At 39.7% G+C, this 21,396-nt stretch overlaps 1 protein-coding gene across 12 annotated transcripts in view; it reads right to left on the reverse strand.

Moving 5' to 3' along the window:
• The window catches only part of ENOX2 (ecto-NOX disulfide-thiol exchanger 2), a 288,002-nt gene that overhangs the window by 264,057 nt on the left and 2,549 nt on the right, over positions 1 to 21,396 (reverse strand). The gene's annotated exons all lie outside the window — the stretch shown is intronic.

A 21,396-nucleotide genomic window follows, 5' to 3' on the forward strand; every position in this document is an offset into this window, starting at 1 on the left:
TAAAAATTAGAGCAGAAATAAATGCAAAAGAGACAAAAGAGACCATAGCAAAAATCAACAATGCCAAAAGCTGGGTCTTTGAAAGGATAAATAAAACTGACAAACCATTAGCCAGACTCATCAAGAAACAAAGGGAGGAAAATCAAATCAATAAAATTAGAAATGAAAATGGAGAGATCACAACAGACAACACAGAAATACAAAGGATCATAAGAGACTATTATCAACAATTATATACCAATAAAATGGACAACGTGAAGAAATGGACAAATTCTTAGAAAAGTACAACTTTCCAAAACTGGACCAGGAAGAAATAGAAAATCTTAACAGACCCATCACAAGCACGGAAATTGAAACTGTAATCAAAAATCTTCCAGCAAACAAAAGCCCAGGTCCAGACGGCTTCACAGCTGAATTCTACCAAAAATTTAGAGAAGAGCTAACACCTATCCTGCTCAAACTCTTCCAGAAAATTGCAGAGGAAGGTAAACTTCCAAACTCATTCTATGAGGCCACCATCACCCTAATACCAAAACCTGACAAAGATCCCACAAAAAAAGAAAACTACAGGCCAATATCACTGATGAACATAGATGCAAAAATCCTTAACAAAATTCTAGCAATCAGAATCCAACAACACATTAAAAAGATCATACACTATGACCAAGTGGGCTTTATCCCAAGGATGCAAGGATTCTTCAATATCCGCAAATCAATCAATGTAATACACCAAATTAACAAATTGAAAAATAAAAACCATATGATTATCTCAATAGATGCAGAAAAAGCCTTTGACAAAATTCAACATCCATTTATGATAAAAACTCTCCAGAAAGCAGGAATAGAAGGAACATACCTCAACATAATAAAAGCTATATATGACAGACCCACAGCAAACATTATCCTCAATGGTGAAAAATTGAAAGCATTCCTTCTAAAGTCAGGAACAAGACAAGGGTGCCCACTTTCACCATTACTATTCAACATAGTTTTGGAAGTTTTGGCCACAGCAATCAGAGCAGAAAAAGAAATAAAAGGAATCCAAATTGGAAAAGAAGAAGTAAAACTCTCATTATTTGCAGATGACATGATCCTCTACATAGAAAACCCTAAAGACTCCACCAGAAAATTAATAGAACTAATCAATGACTATAGTAAAGTTGCAGGATACAAAATCAACACACAGAAATCCCTTGCATTCCTATACACTAATAATGAGAAAACAGAAAGAGAAATTAAGGAAACAATTCCATTCACCATTGCAACGGAAAGAATAAAATACTTAGGAATATATCTACCTAAAGAAACTAAAGACCTATACATAGAAAACTATAAGACACTGGTGAAAGAAATCAAAGAGGACACTAATAGATGGAGAAATATACCATGCTCATGGATTGGAAGAATCAATATAGTGAAAATGAGTATACTACCCAAAGCAATCTATAGATTCAATGCAATCCCTATCAAGCTACCAACAGTATTCTTCACAGAGCTAGAACAAATAATTTCACAATTTGTATGGAAATACAAAAAACCTTGAATAGCCAAAGCTATCTTGAGAAAGAAGAATGGAACTGGAGGAATCAACCTACCTGACTTCAGGCTCTACTACAAAGCCACAGTTATCAAGACAGTATGGTACTGGCACAAAGACAGAAATATAGATCAATGGAACAAAATAGAAAGCCCAGAGATAAATCCACGCACATATGGACACCTTATCTTTGACAAAGGAGGCAAGAATATACAATGGATTAAAGACAATCTCTTTAACAAGTGGTGCTGGGAAATCTGGTCAACCACTTGTAAAAGAATGAAACTAGAACACTTTCTAATACCATACACAAAAATAAACTCAAAATGGATTAAAGATCTAAATGTAAGACCAGAAACTATAAAACTCCTAGAGGAGAACATAGGCAAAACACTCTCTGACATAAATCACAGCAGGATCTTCTGTGACCCACCTCCTAGAATATTGGAAATAAAAGCAAAAATAAACAAATGGGACCTAATTAAACTTAAAAGCTTCTGCACATCAAAGGAAACTATTAGCAAGGTGAAAAGGCAGCCTTCAGAATGGGAGAAAATAATAGCAAATGAAGCAACTGACAAACAACTAATCTCAAAAATATACAAGCAACTCCTACAGCTCAACTCCAGAAAAATAAATGACCCAATCAAAAAATGGGCCAAAGAACTAAATAGACATTTCTCCAAAGAAGACATACAGATGGCTAACAAACACATGAAAAAATGCTCAACATCACTCATTATCAGAGAAATGCAAATCAAAACCACTATGAGGTACCATTTCACACCAGTCAGAATGGCTGCGATCCAAAAGTCTACAAGCAATAAATGCTGGAGAGGGTGTGGAGAAAAGGGAACCCTCTTACACTGTTGGTGGGAATGCAAACTAGTACAGCCACTATGGAGAACAGTGTCGAGATTCCTTAAAAAACTGGAAATAGAACTGCCTTATGATCCAGCAATCCCACCTCTGGGCATACACACCGAGGAAACCAGAAGGGAAAGAGACACATGTACCCCAATGTTCATCGCAGCACTGTTTATAATAGCCAGGACATAGAAGCAACCTAGATGCCCATCAGCAAATGAATGGATAAGAAAGCTGTGGTACATATACACAATGGAGTATTACTCAGCCATTAAAAAGAATACATTTGAATCAGTTCTAATGAGGTGGATGAAACTGGAGCCTATTATACAGAGTGAAGTAACCCAGAAAGAAAAACACCAATTCAGTATACTAACGCATATATATGGAATTTAGAAAGATGGTAACAATAACCCTTTATATGAGACAGCAAAAGAGACACTGATGTATTGAACAGTCTTATGGACTCTGTTGCAGAGGGAGAGGGTGGGAAGATTTGGGAGAATGGCATTGAAACATGTATAATATCATGTATGAAACGAGTTGCCAGTCCAGGTTCGATGCATGATACTGGATGCTTGGGGCTGGTGCACTGGGATGACCCAGAGGGATGGTATGGGGAGGGAGGAGGGAGGAGGGTTCAGGATGGGGAACACATGTATACCTGTGGCGGATTCATTTTGATATTTGGCAAAACTAATACAATTTGTAAAGTTTAAAAATAAAATAAAATTAAAAAAAAACTTTACAGGGTTCTACCTTCATTCATATTGATGTATAAATTAATCAAAACACTAATGTTTTTCCACATAATCTATAAAATTAATCTGGAAAGCACTTACATATTAAAATAAATGTTGGGCTAAAAATAGCTCAGACAAAATCTCAAGAGTTCTATCAGATAACATTTTTTTAAGTAAATGACTGAATTTAGTCTTCTTGACTAGTAGCTTAAGTCAAATTTACCCTGGATCCATCAACTGAGAGGCAGCCTAGTATAAGGGTGAGAAAAAGCACAGGTTCTTGAATCACATCAATTAACCACTGAGTCTGGGCTCTGCCACTTGTTAGATGTGAGACGTCAGGCCAGTTCCTTATCCTCTGAGTCTCAGTTTTCTTACCTCTAAAATGGAGATCATTATGCCACTTGACTTCACACAGGGTGGTTATAAGAAAAGATCAATCAAGTATATGTAAAATAATTGTGTAAATGTTTTACATTATATCCCCTATGAATCAATAACCACCAACTATATAGTAATTATAAGTTGTTTTTTTAATAGAGTAAAAAATCCATGATGAAATGAAGCAAGTATTCACTATTAGTATACAATTACAATTCAGTCATAAAAGCCACCTAGTTAGCTTTGATATTATTCATTAGGTCACCCTGGAATTCAGAGATGGCAAAGAGATAATGTCACTATTTTTTTAACATAAACATTTTTATTAGCATAGAGAAGTTCTTTCCAGATATAGAAATTCCAGTAACATAACATTTTCCAGCATTTTTCACTGCCTGAAATTTAAACCAGTAACACAGGTCCATGAGAAATCTCTATTTATTGAATAAAGCAGTATTTTCCATGAAAATATATCTATTTAGTTTTGCAGTGGAGAAAACGAGATAGTCTCTGGTTTTCATCCAAAGAGAAAAACCTCAACAACTTCACACATTAAAAAGGTACAGAGACGGCTCTTCTGGAGTCAAGCATGCATTAGAGTGTGGAGAAAACATCCAACAAGCACAACTCTCCAACACTTAGTGAAACAAACCAACCGCTACTCAAAGAAGAAACTGAAGCTATAAATTCAAATAAACGGGCTGCAGGGAGACTACACAAACCTGCTGTTGCTTTAATTGCAGACAATTCAATTCAGCAGCTGTTGGTCCAGGCACTAAGGTTCACTGTATGCTCTTCAGCGTAACCTTGAAATATTGTCACTCACTCACTTCTCCACATCATCTGCATGCTGTCCAATTAATGAGGAGCGAAATCAACTGTCAAACCACGTATCAAAACAGAACATGATCTTTTAGCTCTTAAGCACAGGAGCACAATATTTTAAGGACAATAAAGCAAGAATGGAGGTGTAAGCCCTTGACAATAAATGATATTCAAACTTATCAAAACATGTGGCTGTAGAAAATAAGCTTCTGTTCTGCTCGGCAAGAAAGTGAAACTTTCTCAAGGTTTTTTTTTATTTGGGAGGATCCTTTCTGATTAAGTGCTATATAAGAAGCCTTTCAAACAACATTCACCAATACCTGATCAGTCTCTAAGTTCTTCATTATTATGGACCAATATGTTTCTGAAAGCTTAAGACAATACTTAAAGAACACTTCTGGTCCAATGATATTTTACAGTACAGATGGTTTGGAGCTGGCATGTTTAGCCTTGCTCTTTCCAGCACTTTTTTTCTACCAGGAGAACAAACAACAATAATATATAATGTTTATCAATCTGAGTTAATAAAATAAAAATAAATTTACCAAACAAATGTGTTCTGGAATGCTTCCTGTTTGAAATTTACTTACTCTTAACTATATCTCAAATCTAGACAACCAATTAACAAATAGAGGAGTTAATAAACTCAAGAGAAACACAACATACTAAGTGTTTTAAAAATTGCTTTTTGCTTCCAAAGCACTGTCTTCTGTGCAAACACTCTAGGCTAGATCACAGACTACCAGTTGCAGACATAAGACTTGAGAAATTCAATACAAGAATACAGCAGAGAAGCATGCACAATTAAGGGATCGGGACTACCAATTTAACAGAGAACCCAGATCTTACATAGCAATCTGCTACAAACATTATAGCTAGGGGCAGGCATATTTTATGCAGCTATTTTGTTTAGCTCATTAGAACCTTATTTGTCCTTCAGTACAGTTGAACTGGAGGCAAAATAAGAAAGGAATGCACTTTGAAACAAAAGAAAATTTTCAGATGAAATAAAACATACTATACCTGAATATTGGACTAGGAACATCGTGACACTCTTCAGGGAACTGTTTCACGTTGTATATGCTACCGTGAGTTATTCTCGCCTTAACCTCTTCTCTTCACAAAAAGAAAAGCCAAAGCACCCCAAACCCCCACTACACACTACCCCTAACCCACCTCCCCATTGAGGAAAAAAAAAAAAACAGCTACAATTCAGCTCAGATCCGATGCTTCTGTTTAGCTCAGCTTCAGCCGAGCAACTGAGCTCTAGCAACGGAGCATAGGGAGGTGGATTCCGATGCCAGTAGCACTTCCATCTACTTCACTTACACAAAAGCAGGCAGTGGAAAATCCAGGAGCCTTGAAGACAAGGGCTGGAACTGGCTTTTATGAATTGCTATTACTGCATGTGTCACCATCCATCTCCAATGACGGACACTTATAGGCTGAATTGGGAGTGGAGGGGGTGGGGTGGCGGAGGTTGGAGAGCAGGTGGAGAAGCAATTAGCAGTATGTTCATCGGAGAATTCGTTCGGGATTTCATACATCAGTGCCTAAAGAAACAGCATGCAGTTGACAAATCAGAACTTTACGATTTGCATGCCTTAGAAGGAATCTTAGCTCACAGCCCCAAACAAAATAATGCCTGCCCACTCTTATAGAGCATGGAAAGTCACCCCTCTGCTTTCTTTTTCCTCCAGCCACCCCTGTGCCTGAGAAATCAACATTCAGAATGAATATTTGCTAATTTTCCCTAAAGAATTGTATTTAAAAGTCTGGAAGCAAAGGAAGTATAAAGAAATTAAATTATACTGAACATGACATCTCTTAACAAAAAGGCAAGAAGCTAATTATTTTAAGCCAACCATCCTTAGTCCCATTCCCCAGGTGCAGCTTTCATACCTATAATCAATGGATTACACAACTTTTGTGCATATATTTAACACCGAAAAACAATATCTATACCTAAAAATAGTTCAGTTATATTCCAGGTGAGAAGCTAGGAGCTAGGTGCAGGAATCTCTCCACAGGTGATCTTGAAGAAGGCACTTTATAAGTGCTTTAGTTTACTCATCTGCTAAACTGAAGCACCTTTTTTTCAGACTTATTGCAAAAAGAATCATGAGTAGGAAGAAAAAGGAGACAGTCTCAGGAAGAAAACATGACACAACTGGAGGAGTACTGAGGTTGAGTATCAGGAAATCTGAGTTCAGGTTCCAGTTCTACAACGTTCTAGCTGTGTTACCCTGGGCAAGTCATTTAACTTCTTGCAGCATAAGTTCCCTTATTTTATCAATTGTACATAGTTGTACCCATTCTGCACAAAGGATTGCTATGAAGAGTTAATGAAATAATAGTTACGAGAATGCTTTTGTAAACTGTAAAGGACTATAAAATTGTATGGGATTATTATTATTATACCCTGAGACAAACCTTGCCTAAATGACTGAAATGAGACACCTCTATCATATAAGGAAAATAAAAAGAAAGGACCAATATACTTTCATGAAACATTATCCAACTCTTCTAATTTTAAAAGTAGAAGGAACTAGTGTTTGCTCTTAAAATTCCACAGGAGAAAATTTTTTGAAAAGAAAAACTTTAATATCTGATATATAATACATCAAAAGTTTATTAAAGAGACGGAAGCCTTCTAATCCCTTCTTTCCTTTCTAAAAAGTCAGTCAAGTTTTTGGTAAGGTCTAGTATTATGTCCCATCTGGAATGAAAGTTACTAGACAATGAGCATCTCCTTTTGTTAAATCTTCCTATTAACCTGGTACATCCTTACTACCCAGTGTGTGGAAAAGGATTCAGGTTGATTATCTAAATCTACAAGGTAAAACTCCAAAGTCATGCTTTATGAGCCTCCAAGCTGCTTTGATACTATATATACAGGGACCAGCTGGCTTCATTTGGGACACAGTTTTAGTACATGAAGTCCTGGAATGGCCAACGATCCAGGCAACGTCTAGGGGCCTATGGTTCAGCCTGCTCCCACATGTCCTGATTTTCATCTGTATGATGGTTTCCAAAGTGTGTGTCTGTCCACATGGGCCAAATCTGAAGCAGCCCAATGAAAGGTGGGAGTATAGCAGAAATATCAGGTGGCAGCTCCCCTGAGCCCCCTCCAATGCCATCGGTGAACTCAAACAAGTACCTAGCCTACTTCCTGTGAGAAGAAAGACAACTTTGTTTTTTCTAATTGCCCCCTTGAATGTCATTGCCAATACTGAAAATTTAAGTAAAATATGTATCCAAATTCTATATTAAATTAATGGGGAAAATGGATAAGTAGAGAAGAGAGGGGAGGGAAGGAGAGTAAAAGAATCTGAAGTGAGAGCTTTTTTTCCCCCTATGCAGAAAAACACTTGCTAGAATCATCCAAAACCTCACCTCCTAGAAAGTGCTTGCCTTCTGAGGTACTAGAAATGGCCCTTTTACTACCATAGCTGTAATCTTAGCCTTCCAACTGCTTAGGTAAACAGTCAAGAGCTTGAAAAAGCACTGGTAGACCTGGCACCAGAACTTTCCTTTGGCATTTGGAAAGCCAGGCGGGTAGAACACAGTTCTCTAAGGGGCCTCATCATTGCAACCCTCCACCAGTGATTCTTGTCTGGAGAATTCCAAGGACAGAGGAGCCTGGTGGGCTATGGTCCATGGGGTTGCAAAGACTTGGACACAACTCAGTGACTAGCACATCTGTGGCATGGCTGGTCACTAATAAAGTTGCCAGCCCAACTTCAGTTACAGCAAAGGAAGCTGGCCTGAGACTAAAATACACACTGTTAAGAAAGGAACAAAGTAGTATTTCAGAACCAAGCTGATCTGCCATTGGGCATTGCAACTGAATTGTTGCACACATGTAAGCTTGAAATTCATATTTCCCAAGTTCCTCAGAAGGCCCATTCAAAGTAAAGGGGAAAGGCCAGGAAAGATGATCTTTTGTCAAAAGGTGAGGATCATGTCTAGAACATGACTGATAGTATGTCCCCAAAGGCAATAAACTAGGGTAGAAGGCAGCAGTTTCAACCCATATTAGCAAGAATGGAAATTAAAGCATCAGAGAATCCTGATAAAAACAAATAGACAAACATATACATCAAAGCCCATTGCAATGTTTCCATTATCCTAATTTCAATCTCCAGAACATAAACACTAGTGGTTCCCTAATCCACTTGAGCTCCTTCTCAGCAACCGTCACCATGCCCGACTGATCTTTTCAAATGAATTCCTGTTGTTAACCACCTTGGATACCGAGTACTTTTATCAAAAACAAAAATTCCAGTGCAAGATTTCAAATAACAATGAAACTTGAACCAAACCATGAACCTAAACAAGAAGAAACAACACTCGTTTTCTAAATCCCAACAAAATGGAACTGTTAATAGCTTGAAAGCAGTAACAACTAGTGAATCGATCTGAACTAGACGAATGCTTCATGTTTTCTGAATCAATCAAACTTGTACCAAACCCTGAGAGTCCAATCAGTTCAAGCTCCTGCAAAGAGCACACATTGAGCCTTGCTTTCACCTGCCTGAGAGCCCACAATGAACCATGGTACAGCACTAAGTAGGAGTTGGGAAAACTGCATTCTCCAATTTGTTTTCACTGTTTGACCTTGGTCAAGTCACTTATCCTCTTTTTCACTCAGCCTGCTTTCTTTGAAATGATTGGGGTAGGATTACCAATATCCCAGGTCTAATACTCTATGCGAATTGTGAAATTTAGTCTAGCAACAAAATAGATGATGTCACAATTTGGCCCTAATCTTCAGGAAGCTGAGAGATGGACCACCCCAACTCTCGTAAGAATTCATGTTTCTAGCTTTTTTTGAAACATGCTTCACATTAGAACCGGGCAACTGTCTTTACTCACTGGGCAAATGTGCCTTGGGAATAGTCAGCCCAATATTCCTTTTCAGAACGTTTCTTTGCAAAACATGTTTCAGGAGCAGGTTGTTTTCCTCAAATGAAAGCTACAGGTAAGTGGTCTGGTCCCTAAAAGGAAGAAGGAAGGAAGGAAGTGATCTAAATTATGCAAAGTACCTACTGCATGCCAAACATGGCATGATACTTTATTTTTTCAATCACTCCTCACAACACAACTATATGGTATGTATTATCATCCTAAGTTTATAGGCAAGGAAACTGAGGCTTACTGATGTTAAGTAACTTGCTTGCAGTCACCCAACTGCTAAGCGATAGATCTAGGATTTGAACTCAAGCAATCTGAATCCATTCCTATACCAACAGTCTAATGATTAAAGTCTGAATGACTGAATTCCTTCTTAATTCAGTGATTCAATTGGACTTTCTGGTTCAATACAGTAAATGTAAATCCCCTTACATTTATACTGGATAGACAATTAAAACAAAAATTTTATCCAACAATGTGGTTAACACTACTGGGCTCTGCAGTCTGACAAACCTGAGTTTCTTGAATTCTGGCTTATGGACAAGGTACTTAACCATGCTGAGTCTCAAGTTTTCTTATCTGGCAAATGGGGAAAGAAGTAGTGCTTACTCACTGGGTTGTGGGAAAGTGTTAATGGTGTGGTAGCAACTAGCACAGTGCTTGGCACAACGTAATTATTCAATAAATGCATATTAGAGCTGTACTTGTGTTCATAAGCAACAGAGCAAGAAAGGAAAGGTTACAAAGAGAAAGGAAACTAGGGTTCATTGAACTCAAGTACTCTTTGGCCTGTAGCACAGATTTAGTTTGAAAGAGGTTTTCAGTGGCCCATCCATACTCTCTAAAACTAAGCTGAGTCTTGCTGTAGATTAGCATATTCATGAAGTGACATGATTATACTAATTGGTGGTGCCTAAGTAGTAGCAAGGAAACTTGTCACGTACTCTGCTGAGCAGCAATTGTCCCTAGTTTCCTGGAATCTCTCCTTCTAAAGAGAGGGTTGGAACGCAGCAGATAAAAGTACTGCTGAAAGTACCAGGTGGTCTAAGGCCCCCATCTCCCCCCAATTCTTCAAGCCCCAGCTTCTGTTTCATTCACTCATGGCCCTCTGTGCAGAGACACCTCTCCTCCCTTAGTTAATTCTAGTTTCATTGTGACTCTTCCCCTAGCTCTAGTTCTGTCTCTGCTCATCAGTGTCAAGTGGTGTTTATGGAATGCGTGTCTGGCACTGTACTAGGTGAACTGGAGGGACATCATCCAAAACTGCGTCAGAGACCTGTGTTCCATGGCCAAACAGATCTAAGATCCACAGGTAGATCAGAAGTTTTGCAACACAGTAAACACAGATATAATTGGAAGAACAGCTTGACTTCAGAGCATAAAATAGTTTGTTCATCTAGTTAATGATACACAAACTGAAGAACTTAGAATAATATAGCTGTCAGCAACCCAATTTGAAATGCATAAAAATATGGATAGATGGAGGAAAAGGTGATAAAGCAAATAAAGTGCTAATTCTAGAATTTGAATGGTGGCTATATGGGTGTTCACTGTGTAATTCTTTCAACTTTTCTATATATTTAATTTTTTCATCATAAAAGGTTGAGGGAAAAAGGAGAAGGGTAGGTAAAGGGTACAGCTTTTTCAACTTCAAATGTTTCAGAACAAAATGACCATATTTATATGTCGAAGCATAAATCAAATACAGTAAAACGTTAAAAATTGGTGAATCTGAGTGAATGATACGTGACAGTCCTTATACGACTTTTTAAAAAATTTTCTTCTTCTCCTTTTCTTTTGCTGTATATCAATAATGACTTAGTCTTTAAGACAGTAACCAGGGTGTCCCTTTTCTGGGAAGCCTCCTTCAGTGCCCTCACCTGTTCTCTAAATTTTATGATTCTTTTATAAATATTTTTTCTATATTTAAAATTATTTCAAAATAAAAATTTTATAGTTAGTTTATTGAAAACTGACCCCTTACATTTAGTGTCTCAGTTGCCATTTTTAGTAGAGAGGATATTAAGTTCATAGTAGTAAGGTCCATCTAGTCAAAGCTATGATTTTGCCAGTAGTCATATATGGATGTGAGAGTTGGACCATAAAGAAGGCTGAGTGCTGAAGAACTGATACTTTTGAACTGTACTGTTGGAGAAGACTCTTGAGAGACCCTTGGACAGCAAAGAGATCAAGCCAGTCCATCCTAAAGGAAATCAGTCCTGCATATTCATTAGAAGGACTGGTGCTGAAGCTGAAGCTCCAATACTTTGACCTGATGTAAAGGGCCAACTCATTAGAAAAGACCCTGATGCTGGGAAAGATTGAAGGCAGGAGGAAAAGGGGATGACAGAGGATGAGATGGCTGGATGGCATCACTGACTCAACGGACATGAGTTTGAGCAAGCTCCGGGAGATGGTGAAGGACAGGGAAGCCTGGCGTGCTGTAGTTGCAGTAGAGGGTCACAAAGAGTCGGACACAACTGAGTGAACAACAAGTAGAGAAATTGAAAAGAATGGCGGGGGTGAGGAACAATACTCAACCCATAGATATATTTGTGTGTGTGCGTGTGTGTGTGTGTGTGTGTTAAGTCGCTCAGTCATGTCCTACTCTTTGTGACCCTATGGACTGTAGCCCACCAGGCTCCCCTGTCCATGGGATTCTCCAGGCAAGAATACTAGTGGGTCGCCATGCCCTCCTCCAGGGGATCTTCCGGATCCAGGGATCAAACCTGCATGTCTTAAGTCTTCTGCGTCAGCAGGCAGGTTTTTAACACTAGCGCCACCTGGTTGGGTGCCTACTACATGCAATACACTGTGCTAGGCACTGTGGCAGATTCAGTTAGAAACATAATCACCACCCTGAGAGGGCTCACAGTGTAGATGAGGGAAAGCCAAAGCAGTGTCTGAGAGGGTAACTGGCTGGCCAGATAAGTTCTGTTAGGAACGAAGTATGAAGACGGGAAAGGCAGGTTGTAGCCAAACCGCAGAAAGTATTGAATGCCAGGCTAAAGAGTTTGGACCTCATCCTATGGATGATGGGAAGCCATTTATAGTATCTGAGTCAGAGAAATAATATGCTCCAAAACTGATTGGCTAGATAGGACCCTTTGGGCACAGTTCTCTTCATTGTGCATTTATTTTATACTCATGTACTTCTGGCCCTTATATCTTCTACTTCCCTTATTTCAATGTGGCCTTTAGGGATTTCCAAGGGTGCTGCCCATTTTTTGTCTGTGTGTAACTAGAGGTTCTCAAATTATTTTTCAACTCAAGTAAAGACAACTAGGCCACTGCAGTCATTTCTTCACGTGTTACTTGCGGTCCGTTTCTTAAACAGGCACCTCTTCACCCTCTGTCCTTTTCTCTCCCTCAGACCCACTGACTCAGTAAGCAATAAATAAGCCTCAGATGGTTTTTTAAACTAGCAGCTATGCTTTGAAACTCTGATTTCCTTCATGAGTATCAAGCCCAAGTTACTACTGGGACCACTGGTTTGAGTTGGAAAGAATGAATATTCAGCTAAGCAACACGTGAAGGTGTGCAGGAAGCTCTGACCTGCGTGTAGAAGGAAATGATTATTCACAGTGATCCTTGTACAGTGAACAACCTAGTGGAGATGGCATTCCTGAATAGGGGCAAGTGATTAGAGCAGGTCTCTCAGACTGCCTTCCCTAATCACTTCCCAAGTCAAAAGGTGGACTTTCTGTCTCCAGTTTTTTCCCCATAAAGCCCATCCCCCAATCGAATCATGTTATGCCTCCATTTAAAACCCTGTGCTGGCTCATCCCCGCTTATAGGATAAAGGTCAAGCTCCTTAACAACAAACTTCCTTCACCAACTGGCCACAAGAAACCTTCCCAGATCCTTATCCTGTGCCCTCTTCTACACTCTCAGTGACTCATACACAATATCTCACCTTTTTCTGAACAATTCATTTTTACACATGTGACTGTTTTGCATGTGCTGTGTTCCCTCTTTCTGGAATTCTTTCCCACCACCCCTTTGTCCACCAAGATTCTAGGCAATGCCCACTCATCTTGTGATTCAGCACAGTTAGACTCTGGTCTGTAAGGAGCCCACCCCTAGCTGTAATTTCCTCCATCATGTTCCCAGGATACCTTATAACATAGCTCTTTCTCTGAGCACCTTTGTTATTGTAATAAAATGATTGGTTTGCCTGTCTGTCTTCCCAACTTGACTGTGAGCTCCTTAAGGGCAGGCAGGGACAACTTCTAATTCATCACTATATTCCTAGCACTTGGCAAAAGGCCTGGTCCTGTATATGTGCTTAAATGTCTATTGAGTAAATAAGCTTGAATATCAAGTGCTCCTTAAATTCGAACTAAGCATCTCTTGAAAGGTGAAAATTAGAATATTATGTGACCAAAGTAATCCTAGTGAAGTGTGTTCGAGGACTTGATTGAAGAAGAAATGGTAGAAGGGCATATCATGGGGCCTAACTGTGGGACAGTTTCGACCCCAGGAAGCTCTTAGTGGCAGTTGTTGCTGGCTAAGAAGAGCAGCTGGAGTGGATGAGAAGGGCCCTGACTAGGGATTTCCCCAAAGTTGTCTTCACAGTTCACTACTGAAGCCATGTTGTTTATGTAATATTCTCTACACAGTGTTTCAACTGTTCTGAATTACAGCCAGACTTGTATTTGTGCTCTCCCTGCCTGATATATTTGGACCAGCCTTATTAATGGAGTCATGGAAAGTTCTCCAGTTCCTAGTCTCACCTATCACTATCATGCTTAATGGACCATTGAAAAACTGAGAACCAAAAAGGGGGACAGGGAGGAGCTAACAAAAACCATCTTTTATTTTTCTCCTAGATTGCCAATATCTGTCCCCAGACCTCCCAGCCTACAGCCCCTTCTACTATGTATCAGTAAAGGCAAAAAAAGGACAATGAGGATTATAGCAAAACTTGAGACTTTGCAGGCAAGAAAAAGAGGATGCAACACTGGGTCCTGGCATATAAATCTTTAGACATATGATCAGTTGCCACTTCTAGAAAGTAAACATTTCAGCTGTTTGAAACAAATAGCAAAATCAATTAGCCCTTTCTGTAGACTAAACTGAGGTGTGTGCTGAACTTTTTTAAAAACAGAGTCTGTTTTGATCTTCAAAAATGTCAAACTGGTAAACACTTCACTTTTTTTTTGTACATATAAATCTAAAAGCCAAGTCTATCTTGAGCAAGATTTAAGAGACATAAAATTTGTCTGAGGTGTCTGCCAAATCTCCGCAGTAGAGACAGAAACCCTGGAAAAGCTGACACAGTCATAACTCTCACAACATCCCCAGCAGGTTTGTGCAGGGCTGGACGTATAGAAAGTCCCTGTTTCTTCCCTCAAACAGTTTGTAAATAGAGAAGTAGATCATTTGCTTATCAGCTATCTGGGAGCTCATTTTTTGCCTATATATCCCACAGAGGAAAAAGAGGAAAAAAAAAAAAAGAATAAATCCCCACTGGCAGGTATCCCAATTTTCAGTGTAGTAAATTTTCATTTATATGATGGGTCTGCTTGTTGAAAGCTTCTCTTTCTTTCCTTTGCTCTTTCACACTCATTCTTATATGTACACTAGATCTCTCTGTCTGTCTGGAAGGCATGAAAAGGGGATATTTATAAGTATCTAGGGCAGTGCCTAGCAGAGTGCTTTGGACATAGTAAGCTCACAATAAATCATCAAATGAAACTCTACTTGCAATTTCAATGTATTTGATCATGGAGCAGAACTATGCATTCTTTTTACTGGAGTATACAACGGTGAGAACTCCTTACAAGGCGGTATCATTTTATTCTGACAATTCATGCTTAGGACCTCTATCCTTTAAATTGCATCCATTTTTGCACAATGGGTATTATTTGTAAGAAAAATGAAGGAAAGACCACATGGCAGGATCCTGAGTGACAATATGAACACTGATATATTTTTGTAGAGAAAATCAGATATCACATATTCACCTGATTGTGCATCATTATGGTAATCCACTACATATGTCTAAGATCACTTAACAATGCAAGAATATAGTGCATGCATGAGCTGCATTCTGTAAATAGGATTAACAGTTGAATTCAACCAAGGTCTTCCCTGGGGACAGATTGCTGGAAAATACATCTACATGACATTTAGAAAAAATAAATTAACCAATGACACTGGCTCCCATGAGACACGTTGTTTCTTGTACATTCAATTCTATCACAGTTTTCTGTAGCTCTTTGCTGACATCCCCATCCCAAAAGACATAGAATTTCAAAACAGAAAGAAAAACAGAGCAATTGGAGCTCTTCTGTCTCTCCTGCATGAAGTGTTGTATACACAAAGGAAGGATTTCTGTACATTAACACAATGTGAATAGTGATGTAGTGAGATCATGTCAGTCTGGACTGTTCTTGTTATGCTGTGGTCACATATAACTTGCCCAAGGGAATGAACCAAGTCTGGATGCATACTGACAAAGACTGGCAGGAGCCGCAGAAAAACGAAAGCTGTATTATGACAGAGGAGTTTGATTTTTTTCTGAAAAAAAAATGTTCTTTATTCTGATTATTTTCTTACCACTTTTATTTAATTAGTTTTACTCATCTGTAAATAGGGATAACTATTGTGTGTATTTAACGTTTTTACTCTGAGGATGAAATGAAACACTGCTAACTTGCCTGGTACATAATAGTTAACCCATACAATGAACACCAATATTTGGGTAGCATTAGCTAAACACCTATTAGGCATCAGGCACTGGCCTAAGTCTCCAAGAAAAGTAAGCTGTGGCAGGAAAAAGTGATGCTGGAAACAAAAGCAGGGAACTGATTTTCAAAGGCTTTATAAACAGTCTAAGAAATTTAGATTTTTATCTAGAGGACAATGGGCAGCCTTTGAACTATTTTATACAGGCTGGATAGCTTTAGACTTGTGATTTAGAAACATCATTCATTCTGTCAGCATTGGTGGAGAAAGGATTAGAAGGGAGGAAGGCTGGAGTCAGTAGTAACTCTGGGTAGAAGTCATGTGTGTTACAGGGTAGGAGGGGGCAGTATGCCCCATACTAAGGCAATGGTAATAGCGGTGGACATGGAGAAAGCATTTTTAAATAACTTTTTTAAAATGTACAAATATATTATTATAGAGGATTAGCAAAAATATGGAAAAGGCTAAAAATAGAACTCATGTAAACTTTCTATTTAAAGGAAAACTCCATTAATAATTTGTTATGTATTTCACATTCTGGGATTTTCCTATGTACACTGATTTGGGGGGTGAGCATACATGTGTGACGTGTGTGTGTGTGTGTGTGTGCGCGCAAACAGATCAGCTTTATAATTTAAATTTTCTCTTAATATATCATAAACAACTTTCTATATCATTAAATATTCTTTGGGAACATCAATTTATATGGTTATTTAGTAATCCATAGATGTATCATCATAGATTTAATTCAAACCTCTAGTATTAGACATCTAAAATATTTTTTTTTCTTTTTTTCCCGTCTTTCTTTTTTCTTTTTCTATTATAAACAATTCTGGGCTAGACATCCTGGGAGCTAAATTTTTAGAAACTTCACATTGATTTCCTCAGCATAGAGCCCTAGAAGTTGAAAGCTATGTTCCATTTGCAGATTTTTTATTGATATTGACACATTCTTTCCACAAAGGCTTGATCAAATTACAGCCCCACTAGTAGTGTCTATGAGTAGGAGGAGACCCCTTTCAGAGTGATTTCAAGGATGAGATCAACTGGATTTTGTGGGTAGAATGGAGGGGTGGATCCTTGGTAGAGTATCGGGGCAGGAGCAATGTGAACTCTGTTAAGAGGAGCAAAGCAATGGCCCGGCCTAAGGAACAGCAGGCTGGGTGGATAAATGTGAGGAAAAAAAAAAAAAAAGATAAGGGAAACCACAGGAAAAGTGGGAGAAAATGAAAAGAAAAAAGAAACCTCTAGTGAAGTTAATAAGGAGAAAAGGAAAGATATTCCCATTTGAATGCAGAGTTCCAAAGAATAGCAAGGAGAGATAAGAAAGCCTTCCTCAGTGATAATGCAAAGAAATAGAGGAAAACAACAGAATGGGAAAGATTAGAGATTTCTGCAAGAAAATTAGAGATACCAAGGGAACATTTCATGCAAAGATGGGCTCGATAAAGGACAGAAATGGTATGGATATAACAGAAGCAGAAGATATTAACAAGAGATGGCAAGAATACACAGGAGAACTGTACAAAAAAGATCTTCATGACCCAGATAATCTTGATGGTGTGAGCACTCACCTAGAGCCAAACATCCTGGAATGTGAAGTCAAGTGGGCCTTAGAAAGCATCACTATGAACAAAGATAGTGGAGGTGATGGAATTCCAGTTGAGCTATTTCAAATCCTAAAAGATGATGCTGTGAAAGTGGTATGGTCAATATGCCAGCAAATTTGGAAAACTCAGCAGTGACCACAGGACTGGAAAAGGTCAGTTTTCATTCCAATCCCTAAGAAAGGCAATGCCAAAGAATGCTCAAACTACCTACCGCACAATTGCACTCATCTCACATGCTAGGAAAGTAATGCTCAAAATTCTCCAAGCCAGGCTTCAGCAATACATAAACCTTGAACTTCCAGATGTTCAAGCTGGTTTAAGAAAAGGCAGAGGAGCCAGAGATAAATTTGCCAACATCCGCTGGATCATGGAAAAAGCAAGAGAGTTCCAGAAAAACATCTACTTCTGCTTTACTGACTATGCCAGAGCCTTTGACTGTGTGGATCACAATAAACTGTGGAAAATTCTTCAAGAGATGGGAATACCGGACCACCTGACCTGCCTCTTGAGAAACCTGTATGCAGGTCAGGAAGCAACAGTTAGAACTGGATCTGGAACAACAGACTGGTTCCAAATTGAAAAAGGAGTACGTCAAGGCTGTATATTGTCACCCTGCTTATTTAACTTCTATGCAGAGTACATCATGAGAAACGCTGGGCTGGAAGAAGCACAAGCTGGAATCAAGATTGCCAGGAAAAATACCAGCAACCTCAGATATGCAGATGACACCACCCTTATGGCAGAAAGTGAAGAGGAACTAAAAAGCCTCTTGATGAAAGTGAAAGAGGAGAGTGAAAAAGTTGGCTTAAAGCTCAACATTCAGAAAACGAAGATCATGGCATCTGGTCCCGTTACTTCATGGGAAATAGATGGGGAAACAGTGGAAATAGTGTCAGACTTTATTTTCTGGGGACTCCAAAATCAGTGCAGATGGTGACTACAACCACAAAATTAAAAGACGCTTACTCCTTGGAAGGAAAGTTATGACCAACCTAGATAGCATATTAAAAAGCAGAGATACTACTTTGCCAACAAAGATCCATCTAGTCAAGGCTATGGTTTTTCCAGTGGTCATGTATGGATGTAAGAGTTGGACTGTGAAGAAAGCTGAGTGTCGAAGAATTGATGCTTTTGAACTGTGGTGCTGGAGAAGACTTGCGAGTCCCTTGGACTGCAAGGAGATCCAACCAGTCCATCCTAAAGGAGAGCAGTCCTGGGTATTCACTGGAAGGACTGATGCTGAGGCTGAAACTCCAATACTCTGGCCACCTCATGTGAGGAGTTGACTCATTGGAAAAGACCCTGATGCTGGGAGGGATTGGGGGCAGGAGGAGAAGGAGACGACAGAGGATGAAATGGCTGGATGGCATCACCAACTCGATGCACATGAGTTTGGGTGAATTCCAGGAGTTGGTGATGGACAGGGAGGCCTGGCGTGCTGCGATTCATGGGGTCGCAGAGTTGGACACGACTGAGCGACTGAACTGAACTGAACTGAGTGAAGTTGTATACCCAAGTGACTCTAACTTACTACTTCATTCTGCAAAAGCAGCAAAGGCAGCAAACAGCTAATCTTTTTATGGTATTTGGCACTCTGTGGGACCAAGGCCCAGAGTTATATTCATGTAAATATGTTGATCCATTCTTCTCACCCAATCACCATTTATAAGGTGTCTCCTATGCACCAAGTGGGCTTCCCTGGTGGCTCAAACAGTAAAGCATCTGCCTGCAATGTGGGAGACCTGGGTTCGATCCCTGGGTTGGGAAGATTCCCTGGAGAAGGCAATGGCAATCCACTCCAGCCCTCTTGCCTGGAAAATCCCATGGATGGAGGAGCCTGATAGGCTACAGTCCATGGAGTCACAAAGAGTCAGACACGACCGATCGACTTCACTTCATGCACCGAGTAGTATTCTGGATGCTTTGGGTGTGGAGATACATAAGAGCTGGTCCCTGGTCCCTGCCCTCAAGGAGCTCACAGTCTAGGGAAGAGACAGACACATCCACAGACCAGCACACTATGGTGTAGTACAGGACAGAGGAGAGAGGTAAGTGCAGGGTCCTGTGAAAGCCACGTGCCTACTACTGCTTCCTGTGTGCATGCGTGTGTGTGCATGCCTGTGTGTATGTGTGCACACATGCATGTGTGTGTGCATGCATATGTGTGTGCATGTGTGTGTGGCGGAGGGAGGGGGAGTTACAGAAAATGCTTCACAGGGGTGCTGATATTTGAGCTGAGTCTTGAAGGAGTTTCCCAGATGGCTAAGGATCACAGATCACACTCATACCCTTGTATAACTCCTTGTATCTTGTAGCTTTCAAGGATACTCAGTAAGACAGTGAGGATGCTTATGTATAATCTAAACCCACTCATGACAACAGCCTCCGCTGCTACCTCCATGGATATATATGAACATAGCCTGATCTAAGCAATATATGCTCATTTTAGCATAAAAAGGATAACAGGCACATGGCCTACAGGCTTTTAAAATAGTTCAGATGACACTGATAAATGCGTGTGTGTGTGCTTAGTTGCTTCAGTCATGTCTGACTCTTTATGACCCCGTGGACTATAGCCCACCAGGCTCCTCTGTCCATGGGATTCTTCAGGCAACATTACTGGAGTGTGTTGCCATTTCCTCCTCCAGAGGATCTTCCTGACCCAGAGATCGAACCCACGACTCTTATGTCTCCTGCACTGGCAGGTGGGTTCTTGAGCAGTAGCACCACCTTGGAAACTGATAAAAGAATAATATTCAAACCTACAAGGTCCTACAGATTCCGCCTCTTAAGTGTCTCTCAACTCTGCTCCCTCCTCCCGTGTGTTGCTCCCTGGGTCCTCACCGGCTCTCTTTGGAATAGACTGCCAGCCTCCTAACTGATCACGTCCCCTTTCAGCACATCCTAAAGCAAAAACCTGATCATGACATTCCTCATCTAAAACATTTTCATGTTTTTATTGCCAACAAGCACTCTTTTCCAAGTTTCAGTCATTGGAATATTACCTGCTCATTTTCCCATATTCACACACCATGTGTACTTACTTCTTTTTAAATCAACATAAAACTGGTTACTTTCTATGTTCACTAAGCTGTATCTTAAGTAACCTTAGATTTAATGATGTAATTTGGTTTTATTTTTTTATAAGCCACATCAGAATATATAAAATTTTTAAATATTTGTGGGAGTACAACATAACTACCAGTGGTAGACGCCCTACATTTTGAGAAACATAGGCCTATGTGAGCACACCCAAACTTCTCATCATTGAGTTCAGAGTTCTTCACAAATCAGCCCTGACCTATCTTTCCAGACACTTCTACCATTATACCTTCCTTTCCCGAAACAATCTGCACCCCAGCCAAGGTGAATCCCTTATTACTGGACACACCTTTGCTCTTGTAAAAATCCCGTATCTTTCACAGACTGCTCCCTCTATCTGCAAGGCCTCCCCTGTACTCTTCCCTACCTGGTAAATTCCTTACCCTTCAAGACCTATCTGACAAGTCACCTCCTCACAGAAGCCTTCTTCCTGACTCTCCCTGACAGTCACATCTTCCTTCATCCTCTGGTAGCACTTTGCACCTGTCTCTGTTATACTACATACTATATCATCTCAGAATGACGGGTCTCTATCTCCCCAACTAAACCTAGAAAGCTCACATGTCATACTCTGTTGCATCTCCAATGCTTCATGTGGGGCAAAGGTCATGGAGGAGACCCAGTGCCCCAGAAGGTCACTTAAAGCCTAAAATATAATAAAAGGCAAAATTCTGTCCAGGCCCAAATAGCCTAGAGGTATGACAAGTTTTATAAAGAGAAG

The sequence above is a fragment of the Bos taurus genome, chromosome X, assembly GCF_002263795.3.
Source record: "Bos taurus isolate L1 Dominette 01449 registration number 42190680 breed Hereford chromosome X, ARS-UCD2.0, whole genome shotgun sequence".
NCBI classification, from domain to species: domain Eukaryota; kingdom Metazoa; phylum Chordata; class Mammalia; order Artiodactyla; family Bovidae; genus Bos; species Bos taurus.